The following is an 11534-nucleotide window of genomic DNA, read 5'->3' on the forward strand; positions in this document are numbered from 1 at the left end:
CACAGGCCTTTTTGATGTTTTAGAAACAAAGACCATGAGTCATGGCAGAACACAAGGTAAGTGCATCATTAGCAGATGCCTGCCCAAAACCCACTCTAGGCCCTGGCAGCCCCTGCAGAGGCATCGTTCCCAAGGATGTGACAGACCCTACTTTGAGCCAAAGAGGGAGGCAAGATGTGAGGAAAGGGCAGAAGGTGTCACACTCCTAGAGGATGCATGGTACTACCTACAGCTTAGGTGAGGAAGGGGCTCCTCAGGATTTACAGAGTAAAGTAAATTAGAAGCTGGTCAGAAGTTAATATATATTTTCTTCTTAAAAATGAACCTCTGAAAAGCTTTTTTTTTGTAACCTGCACTTTCTCCACAACACTTCACCCCCGAAGGATTTTCCTTCCAGCCTCTCCTGCAACAAACCTGGGCTGTAGCAGCTGAACCTTCATAGGACTTACCTTCTCACCACTCATCAGCTGTTTGCTACATCTAAGAAGAGGTATTAGGTATGATTGGTGGCCCAGATACCAGCCCATAAAGCTACTAAACTCTTTTAGAAGGAGTTTCACCTGGCTCAAGTGCCTGTGATCGAATATCCGTCAGTACCAAGACAGGAAGCACCTTCCTGGCAGCTTAATGCTGGACTGGCAGCTCAAAGCTGTGTTTTGTGAGCAAGATTTCAGCTGGGAATTTGCTCAGGTAACCTGGGCCCCTCAGGCCAGCTTCTGGTTTGCTCTGTGACGTTGAATGAATCCACAGTTTTGTGTACTTCCCATGTGTAGAATGGGGCTGATACCTCCCATCACCTTTGCAAGAGTTTGGGTGCTAAGGAACCAGGCAGGTGGGCTGGTGTGATGTTAACATCCTCTTGCAGTGCTGAATTTCTAGGACTGAATCACTTTTTTCTATCTTTAAAAATAAATTTTTAAAAAAGACTTTTTATTTAACTTCAGCTTCCCTTCCTAATTACTTAATGTAGTAGGAGTTATTTTGTCAGGAGAGGGCACTTGTTGATGGTTTACCCCATGTTTCATTAATGCATGGAAGAGGTTAACTCCTGGTAGTTATGGTAGCAGATGCATGGTTTTAACAGGGAAAAAAAAATCCCCAATTTTACTTTCTACTCTTGCACTAATTTGTGACTATTTTTATCAATGTTAGCACTGAGCCAGGGTAAAAATACTCCCTAGAAAGTTTAGAATTTACATTTGTCTTCATATATATTCAGCAGAAATCCAGCTCCCCAGCCTCCGCACTGCCTAATCTGGACTCATTAACTTCACCCGCCCCCGAGAAAAATGTCAGATGACTTTGGCCTGGCGAAGCCTTTCACCCACAAACACTCAGCAGGAGGGTCCAAGTCTCCTGTCTGCAGCAAACAATCCCTGTGGAGCATCAGCTCTGGCACTGCAGGCATCCATCTCAGCCATGGGAACAGATTCACGCTTCCTAACACAGCCCTGCCTCGGGGCAAAGTCTCCGATGTTGGGCTCCATCCCGTGGGGATGCTGAGCCCTGGAAGCATCTTCCACATGGCAAGGCAGATGGATGGAGGCTGGGGAAGAAGCACCACAAGGAGAAACCTTTGTTGGAGCATCTCCTGAAACACAAGGCAGCCACAAGCATGTGGAACTGGCATTGCCAGGTCCCGGGATAATGCCATTTTTCTTCTATTAAATGGACATAACATTTGGCTCTCTGAGATGCCCTTTTCCTGCACAGCTGGAGACTTTCATGTCAATGTGTCAATGAACTCTGCTCCAAAGACAACAAAATTGCTCTCTGACAGGTTCCTGCAGAAGAAGCAAACCATCCCCTCCTGTGCAGTGGGGCCATTACCATCTCACAGGGGCACAGCAGCCCAGAGGGGCTGAGGCTGGAGGTCCCTCTGAGGAGTGTCCAGTCCAGCTCCTGTCTCACAGCAGCTTCTCTTAGGGCAAGTATTGCCCCTACTATTGGATATGCCAATATCTCCAAGGATGGAGGCTCCACACCTTCTCTGGGCAAGGAAGGTGGTGCAGTATTTCACCATCCTCACAGTGAAAAAGGGAACTGACATGTCCCGTGCTTCAATTTGTTCCTGTTGCCCTCACTGGCCACCCAGGAAAAGTCTGGCTCCATGTTTAGGGTTTGAGGAAAGCCCTGAATTTTTCAGGAAATGGGTGTGTTTTCTATGAAACCCAGGAGAGAAAGGGGGCTCATGTTTAAGCTGGAGCCAAGAGCCCAGAGGCTCCCCCAGCAAGGGAGGGCAGCTCCAATCTAATTAAACTGAGAAAACATCCTTAAGCATCACCATTCCCCTTCTTCCCTGCTTCACTTCCTGAGCTCCAGGCTCCTTCCAGAGGAAGAACTGGAGAATATTTAAGATTATTTATCCTTTTAGCAGTGAGTTTTAAATGAGGAGGTCTGGAAGCTGCTCCTTAGAAAATTCTCCCCTGCAGAGGACCAGAGGAGGGGAAAGCTCCATTGTTCCTTTGGCATGAGACCCTCCAGAGTCTGTCACTGCAATGATGGAATAGGACAGGACACTTATGGGACTTAAGAAGCCAATAACATCTCCCCTGGCTCGGGCATGTGTTGGACACAGCCTGCACAGCCTGGAGTTGAATACAGACCTCCATATCCCATTTATTCCTCCTTTTGCATGCCAGAAAAACCCTTCCTCCTCAGAAAAGAGTGAAGCAAGAGAGAAATGGTCCAAGACATGGAATGCAGGACCTGTTGGTGCTGTCTGAGCCCCGGCCCTTGGCTCTGCTGGGCTCCATCCCTCCCTGGCTCTGCAGATCCAGCACGGCGCCCGCCCCGCACACGTCAGTTCCTCGGCAGCTCCTTCAGACAGCCAGGCTGTTTTCAAGAAGCAATTTCCTGCAGAGGAAGATTTTTTTTTTCCAAGGAGCCTAAGTGGGGACTTCCTGGTGCAGGCTTTTCATGGGAAACCATTGTGAGAACAGCTTCACCACCCACCAGGAAGGGCTGTCACTGAGCAGGCTGCACCCCGCTCTGTGTGCCCAGCCCAGCTTCCCAGTGCATGCCCAGGGGCTGAGTTTTGTGACCCTCACTCACCTCCCCAAGCTGCTGCTGGGATGCTGACTTGTGGCAGGGGAAGTGGACAGATGGTGAAGATCTGGACGGGGTGCAGGCAGTGCAGAGCCTTCCAGGGAAGATTCTGCATGGCCTGTCCCTCTGCTGGGAGAAGATGTGGGAGAAAATAAGAGGAGACATAAAGACTTCACCATACTTCACTCTCCAGCCTTTGCATTTTCCCTCCTCACTATTCTGCTGGTCTGATTTCAAGCAGGGCCACCAGCTACCAGGACAGGCTTCTCCCCACACAGAGCTGGGTGTCACTGCTCCTCAGCCTGGTTCTGGGAGGCACCTGGGTGCTCCTCTGAAATGCAAACCCTGCCAGGGCTTCTCCCACTGCTGCAAGAGAGGGGCAGCCCAGCTCAGCTCTGCTGTGGTGGAGCCAGGGCAGTCCCAGTGGCTTTGGCAGCACTGCCTGGGATTTACACCAGAGCCCAGAGGCAGCCCCAGCACCATGGCAGTGCCCCACAGCCCTGGCTATCAGTGAAACCCCAAAATGTACCAGTTAAACCCTCAGCCAACACAGACCCTGGGGCAGCAAGTTGCACTGTGCTGCTGCTTCTCACCATGGGTGGTGTTAAAGCCAATTATTGTTTATATCCTTTTACTCCAATGAGCTGTGCAGGTCTCCCAGACAGTGCATGTTCCCTTCAATGCTGCTTTTCATTCAGGCAGTTGTTCTGGTTTGAGTGTGTTTTGTGGCTATGGATGGAGAGGCAGCCCAGACTCGTGCCCTGCATTGAGCTCTCACCTGTGCTGTGGCAGCACTGCTCTCCCATGGAGAAGTTCTGCTGGACATCTGTGAAGATGCTCTGGCTCCAGAGGTTTTTTCCTTGCGTCAAATTCTCTGGTTTTGCAACCTCTCACTGCAGTTAAAATAAAACTAAACAACAACCAAGAATCCATTTCCATGAAGCATTTCAGGAGCAAGGAGCTGGTTCCTCTTTCAGAGCATCAAAAAACAACTTCTATTTTCCTCACAGCATTAGCAATGTTCAGCTGAGCCCTGCTCTTTTTTCCCCCAAAAAAGTTTAGTTTCCAGGAAACAGGACTTTATTTTGAACACAAAGCATCTCTTTGGCCAGCCTGAGACTCTTGGGTACATTCACAACTTTTGAATACACATATACGACCTACAAGAACAGGACCCAGCATAGAGGGAACTGAAACAGGTCTCAGGGAAGAGTCCAGTCCCTTCCCAACCCACCACTGGCTCTATTGTGTGATGCTGGGCAGGTCCCTTCCCTCTGTCTGTGTCCTGTTTTCCAAGCCTTGAACTGGGGTTTAAGATCCTTCATGCAGGACTCTGCTGGACCTCAGAGTTGGCAAGAAGTATCTGAAACGCTCAAAAGGCGCCAATCCAGTTTCTGGCAGCAGTGCTTGATCAAGCTGATTGTGAGAAAGCACCACTGGCTCATGGTCAGCTCATTATCCACCAGGACCTCCCAGGTCTTTACCTGCAAAGCTGTTTTACAGCCAGCTGGTCCCCAGTTTGTACTGGGTCATTGTACTGGTGAGTGGGGTCATTCCTCCTTGGGGGCAGGAGCTCCTACTCCCTTTGCTGGACTTCACAAAGCTCCTCTTTGCACATTGAGGTCCTTGTGAATGGCACGCTGGAAAGTGCAAAGCCAGGGGAGCAGGGAGAGCTCACAGCATTCCATAGCTCAGGTGGTGGATCTTGGAGAAAAGGATGGAGTTGGAGACACACATCCCTTCCCTTCTGCCCACAACAGAGGGGGGCACCAGCCTAGGGACACGCAGGGCACGAGGAAAGGGGGATCCTGCCAGCAGCTGGTGCCATCCCAGCACACACTGTGCCTGTGCTCCTTCACTCACCATCTGACAAGCGAGGAAGCAGCGCTCAGGGAAGGAGGTGACCGGGCAAATTCAGTAAAGACATCGCAGGGAATGAGTCACTGGCTCTGCGAAAGAAGCCAGGCTCTGGAGGGAGAAGGGCAGCAGGAAAGAGGAACACTCCCAGGAGATGGCTGCAGGATGATTAAAAGGCTTTTACTTGGACCTTGCATCGGAGACCCCCCTGCCAGAGGAGTGAGAGCAGAGCTCTGGGTGTGCCCACAGAGCAGCTGCTGCCCATGGGGACACAGCAGTGGGAGCTCAGCTCCTCAGGGAGGCTGCTCCAGAGCAGGAGAAATCACCCACCTAAGCCAGGCTTTTCTCAGGAAAGGCTTGGCTCTGGTGGTGACATTTCTCATGGGAAATATTATTTCCTTGAAAACCTTCAGGTCAGCTAAAAGCTTTTAGCACAGTGGCACCAGACACACTGAGCTGGTTGAGTCAGAAGGTAATTTCCAACACATGTAAGGCAACTTCCGAGGACCAGAGAGATTCATCACCATGTTTTCCTGGTGACACCTTCAGTTGTTTTGCTTCTAAGAATCAGCCTTTTGTTTACTGTTTTAGCTTATTTCCTTGTGGAAAGCCTTTCATTTACTCCCCAGCTTCCCTGTAGCTTTTAATCCCAGCAGGTGAAGGAGGTGGAAGAGGAACAGCTCTTCAGCAGCAGGGCCAGTGTGCCAGAAATGGTACTTTTTTTTTAAGCTGTTCATAAAGATAACAAGAGATGAAAAGGTTGTGTCAGGAGGGGGATCTTCTCTAGTTGGAAAGCACGAAATACAAGAGCACTGCTGTCTCTTCTGCTGGGGCCCTGACATTTCTGATCTTACTGCTCCAAGGGTTTGCCCTATGGAGCAGATGCCCCAGAAGGGCAGCCAAGGTGGACGGGTGGATGGGAGAGAAGCTGCCAAGGGACTCACACCCATCCTAGAGGGGCTGCAGTGCCTCAAAGAGAGAAGAAAATCTGGCTGGAAAAAAAATCTCAGAGCCCAGACTTGTTGGGTGAAAGGTGTTGGGAATGCAAATCATTAATTTAAAGAACTGGGCCAGGAACCAGGGGTGCCAGGCTGAGCTGTTATCTGCTGCATCAGCTGCGAGCCTGGCTCAGGATTTCAAAATAAAATTAGACTTGCAGTATATGTCTTTAAATATTTAAATTACTTTCAGTAATTCATATGGTGACATTTAAACAAAGTACACCAAGCAAACGGCTCCCAGTGCTAAAAGGAAATGTTTGCAGGTAATAATATTTAATTTAAAAGGGAACAGCTGATATCAAGGCAGAATCTTAATGCTGAATTCAACCTACATTTCTCTCTCAACCAAGCAGGGAAGAATAAAGACACAGGTCAGAAAATGGTTAAAAATGTAGAGTGGTGTGATTGAAGTGCTGGTCCCAGGCACCCCAAAGAGCTGTGAATTATATGGGTGCCCAAATATTTTCAGGATCAGGGCTGCCGTAGTTTTGTGGGCTCCTAGAGGTGGGGACAAGCAATTTCATGCTGGGAAGTGAGGACCACGGGGGCTTGGTCATGCCAACCCCTCCTGCCACACTCACCTGCCCTCCCACAGCCTTCCTGGGCCCTTTGCTGTGAGTCTGTTCCAGAAACTAAAGGGAAAATCCATCCTGGGTGCAAGCGAGCGGAGCTCAATGAAGTCAGCTCACACACAGCAGCTTCGCCGCGGTGCTGCCGGCCAATTTGGAGAGCTTAGCTGGGTCTGTTACATCAGTCACACTGGATTTCATAACATCAGACATTTCAATGAGGGTGACTCATTCTCTCTTGAAGGGTATTGTATGTATGAGCAAAGATGATTAACTTTTGCTGAATGGTATGATTTCTGGGATGGGAACTGCTATTAATTAGGAGCGGATCTCAGATGTTCACAAACCCTGTTTTCATGGCCTACTTTGTATATTTTTCTCCATTCTACTTGTTTTTTTAGCTCAGGATAAATATTAAAGTGCTCTTCCCTGCTATCTGGCACTAAGGCAGCCAGATGTCCAGCAAAGGCATCTGACTTTCATAGTCAGGCACGGCCCATGGCTCAGTTCCTGTGGCCAAGCTTCAGCTACTTGCCCTAAAAAGCTCAGTTTTCACATTAAAAGCAAACAAAACAAAATAAAAGGGAGCTTCCAGCCTGCACAAGTGCAGCAGATAAAGTACCAAGGGAGGTAAAATAAGCACAAGTGGCTCAGATGCAAAGTCCAAAGAATTATCCTTTCTCACCCTCCCCCCAAATTTTCTTTATCGAAAGAAAGCTGGGGGCTTATGCTAATCTCATGCTTCTGGCTGTTGAGGTTGAGGTTTGGGGGTTAACACCACCAAGGATCCTTGGGATAAAGAGTTTGCCAGGTTCAGGGAGAAAAATACCCTTTCAGCTGCACTGGCTGCAAAGCTGGACAATTTACCAGCACAAGGGTCAGGGTGTTCAGGGCCTTCAAGCACATCTGCAGCACCCAGCACTGTGGTCCTGCAGGAAGGGCCTGGAGAGATTAAGACCAGCTAGCTTGGAAAAGCCAAAGGAGGCAGGCATAGGATGGGATGGAGCTGTCCTTCCCCAGCCCAGGCAGTGCTGGGGGATGCCAGGGAGCAGCCAGGCTGAAGCTGGGGACCTGACAGGTCAGTGTTTAACAGCCAGGCTGTTCAGTGGCACCTTGCCACCACCTCATGATCCCCAGCATCTCCCCTGGGAGGACACGGTCCCCTCCTAGATCCAGCCTATCAGCTCCCTCTTGTCCTATCCCATGGCACTGGCAGTGAGCAACACAACATCCCACAGAGCCAGACATCCCACCCTGCTCCAGCTCCACTGCTGTGGGCAGTAAAACTGTCTGGAAACAGACAAACTGTGGTCAGTCCCTCTGCCTGGCCAGCAGGGAGCTGGAGGAAGTGTCCTGTTCCTGGTGAGACACCACCATGAAAGTCAACTGTGACTTCCAGAGAGGGAAAGGAAGGGTCACAGCTCAGCCTGTATTCTTCCAGCAAGGATGAGGTTCACGTGCTTTGCCCAATACCCCATCCCCATGGCCCCAGCCTCCAGCACTCCTCAAATGTCAGGCAGGGACTGTGAGCAGCAGTGAGGCAAACAAAGGTCACTGGATCTGTGCTTTTCCCCTTCCATCAGCTGAGGCTGCAGGAAGCTCCTGGGCACAGGCTGGAGAGCTGGTCCTGCTCCAGAGCAGGCAGTGATGAGGAGCATGAGAAGCAAACTCAAGAGAAACAATTGTTTGTAGTTAATTGAGACAAGAAGAGAGGATTTTTTTTTAATTAAAATTCAGGGCTGGGCATTTGAGGACAAATGGGGGGTGAGCAGTGAAACTGCCCTGTGGGTGGGCAGCCCTAACCTGTGGGGGTTTGGAAGCTTTTGGGGCAGTGACTTGCTCTTCTCTACCCCTCCTGCTTGTCACCAGGCAGGGGGCAGACAGGTGACCTGCCCTGGCTCAGGCACTGCACCCAGGCTGGTGGCAGCACACGTGGAAGCACCTGCTGGCCAAGCCTCCCTGTAACCACCAGGCTCGCTCTGGAGAAGCTGGGAGGTGTGGGAGCATTAGAAGGCTTCTCCTTCCAGACTCAACAGTGAGGAATGTGCACTCGAAACAGAGATAGGGCTGGTTTCACTTGTGCTGCACACCAAAGCCAACCATGAGGCTCTCTGAGATAAAGTGGCATCTAGGGGTAGGAAAACCCCACAATTCGCCTAAAATTTGCACCCATAAAACAGCACTGGCAGATCAAAGTGTGGATGTGTGATTCAGGCACAAGCCTGGGATGTGTGAGCCAGTGCCCAGGCGTGCAAGGAAGGCTGAGCCACGCAGCACCAAGGGTTTCCTTGGAGACTGACGCACGAGGGGCTTCTCCTCCACAAGCAGCACTTTCTCCCTGCCTTACCAGGCAAAGGAACACCCTAAATCCCATCCCGACCCTAAATCCCATCCCCACCCGGAGAGCTGCTGGGGGAAGGGGCAGTGCTGAGAGCCTCCAGCGGGGTTTTCCTCACCTCCGAGCACTTTTCCTGTTGCGCAACTCCCTCGTGCTTCTAAAAATGCTTGCTGGAGCAACAGTCTCTAAGGCGATTTCCATAACAATGGGTGCAGAAGAACGATCCACGCTGCTGGAGTGATTTGCTCTCTCACACGCTTGCTGAGGACCGGGCACACCGCAATTCCAGTGGTAAGATGTTCCTGTCAATGAGAGAAAGAGTATTTGACTGAATTGCTCTCAGCAGCTGCTGGAAAGCTCCCCACAGGCACTGCTGTCCATTGCCTGGCCAGGGGGCACAGGCAGGGCTCTCTGCCCTGCCCCAGGGCATTGCCAGAATCTGCAGGCACAAAACCACCCACAGCCAAGGTACAAAACCACAGAAAATGCTTCCACACCTTTGGCTGGTGTGTCAGCAGTGCCCAGCAAACACACACCGTGCAGGCACCTGTAGAGGGGCAGGACCCAGCAGCTGCACTCTGACATCAGCCAAAGCTCCTGCTCCACCCCAGGCCTTAGTCCTTACAAGGCCCCCATGTGTTTCTCTTTTATCTCACAGTTCTGGGTGCTCAGCCCCAGCCAAAACCAACCAGGTTTGCTCCTTCCCCACATCTTTTCCAGTTGACCCATTAAAATCAACACTCAGCCACTGCCTCCAGTTTACATCGCTCACATCCTGCCATTACAGCTTTGTTTAAATCCATGCAGAGCTCAACCTGTTGTCAGACAGACACTAATTGGTGTGTTTCTAATTATTTGTTTCCATCTTAAAACCTGTTTTTCAGCAGATTGCAGCTTTATTTTAATACATGCTTGGCTAGAGCTTGATATACTGGTTGCCAGTAACCTAGACACAAATGGGATTGCATTGCGCAGGGGGAGCAGGGGAAAAAAAGAGACTTGAATTAAGAGCCTGTTCATAAAAATGAATTAAACAAAATTGTGAAACAAGCAGCACTGTTACATTGCAGAAGATTGTTTCTGTATTCCTCTTTCTACCTCTTCAAATAAGATGAACCTCTGCATTCACAAAAGGGCATTTGAAACACCTCCTTACACAAATGCTTTGACCACGTTTTTTTATGTCATCAAAGCTCTAAAACTTAGGGTTAATCCTTTTTATACTCACATGGTTGGTGTTAAAAATTAGCTCTACAGTGGGTGACCAAACCAGGATCAATCTCCAACTGCTTTCCCAGGATGTGAATGCAGACACTCAGGCACTGTCCTCAGCCCCTTCATTCAAGCAACACCAACAAGCTTTTCCTCTTCCAGGAGCAGCCCCGGCCCTTTGTATCTTGGTCATTTTCACACAAGTCTTCAGAGGGCAGGAGAAGTAGCTGAGGTGCTGCTCCAAGGCAGCTGACACCTCTGGGACACACCAGGCAGCACAACCAGTGCTCTGGGGCCTGCCTTGCTCCATTCTCTCTCTGTAGCTCTTTCTCCTGTGCTGAGGATTTTGGGGTCTCCCATCTAAAATGCAATTAGGGAAACAGAGGCAATTAAACAAAAATAAAAACATATGTAATTTGCTGGCAAATAACTTTTTAGTGCAGGTCATGTTCTGCACAGCCCTGACTAAAGCTGCTTGCAACAGTCTCACCTTTGGCTTCTCCTCTCCAGCTCCTGGCCTTTCCCTGGCTGTGGGAAAATGCAGCAAGAGCATCCCACAGACAAGAAAGCCTCAGTCCCTCAGCCCAGGGGTTGTGAGGACACCCACCCACCCACCAGGACAGGCAGGAGCCACATGAGGAGTGGCAGTGTGCAGTCAGCAGCACGCTGTCTCTCTGGCATAACCTGGCCTCTGGTTGTCTCCACAGTCAGCCACAGAGGCAGAGTGAAATCCTTGTGCAGCTCTTTTCAGCAGTGGACACACTCTAAGACATTGATTTATCTGCAGGCTTTTTGTCAGCAGACAGAGGGGCTCAAGAGCTGATGCAGGCCAGTGGGTGTGAAGATGTACTTCCCAGGAGCAGCTAACTGCTAGAGGGAATTGGGTTTTCAGTTGTCAACACAGTGGCCCGGGACTTTGTAGGAGACACCCAGGTTGAGGGCACAGCCCTGGTCCATCTTGCCCCTGGTGGGCAGAGGCCCAGCTGAGAGGCTGAGAGAGGGCAGCATCTCCAGATGAACCTTCTGGTGACCTTCTCCCTCCTGCAGGTCTTGGATTCTGTGGGATACATGGCCCAAAGTATCCCACAGAACTATTCCATCAATGCCAAGCAGCATGGAGGTCACCTGGGAGAAGGCCTTGGCCAGGCCAAATTTTGGGGTTGACTTCCTGGTTTGGTTCTTGTGGAGGAGCATCTCATGCAGACACATCTGCCTGCAGCCATAAACTGAGCCAGTGGGGATGGAGAGGGCCCATCACCTCCTCTTAGCCCTTCCCTATTTCCACACAAAGACATTTCTGGTGAGCTTCTACTCCTTTTTTTATACGAAAAAGGAAAGAAAAGAGGAAGATACGCACTTGATGTTAAGGAAATCTAACAGAGCGTGCAGCAATCCAACTGCTCAGACACATATGCCTCCTTCCTTCTGCTCCATACCAGCAAGGCTGTGCCATATTTAGATCTGGCTCCATCTCTCACAAACTTGACCAACTGTTCCTCCACAGTGTCA

General features: G+C 50.2%; 1 long non-coding RNA gene across 2 annotated transcripts; it reads right to left on the reverse strand.

The window, feature by feature from the left end:
• Window positions 1–2620: 2620 nt before the first annotated feature.
• Window positions 2621–6484, reverse strand: LOC118691498 (uncharacterized). Of its 2 annotated transcripts, XR_004981013.2 has the most exons (4): window positions 4912–6484; window positions 3827–4752; window positions 3055–3177; window positions 2621–2856 (listed from the first exon to the last, which is right to left on the reverse strand). It is a non-coding gene; the product is annotated as an uncharacterized LOC118691498 (long non-coding RNA). The 2 variants fall into 2 exon arrangements; XR_004981012.2 differs by having other exon boundaries at window positions 3827–6484.
• Between the last annotated feature and the right edge of the window lie 5050 nt (window positions 6485–11534).

This window comes from Molothrus ater, chromosome 11, assembly GCF_012460135.2.
Source record: "Molothrus ater isolate BHLD 08-10-18 breed brown headed cowbird chromosome 11, BPBGC_Mater_1.1, whole genome shotgun sequence".
Taxonomy (NCBI): Eukaryota; Metazoa; Chordata; class Aves; order Passeriformes; family Icteridae; genus Molothrus; species Molothrus ater.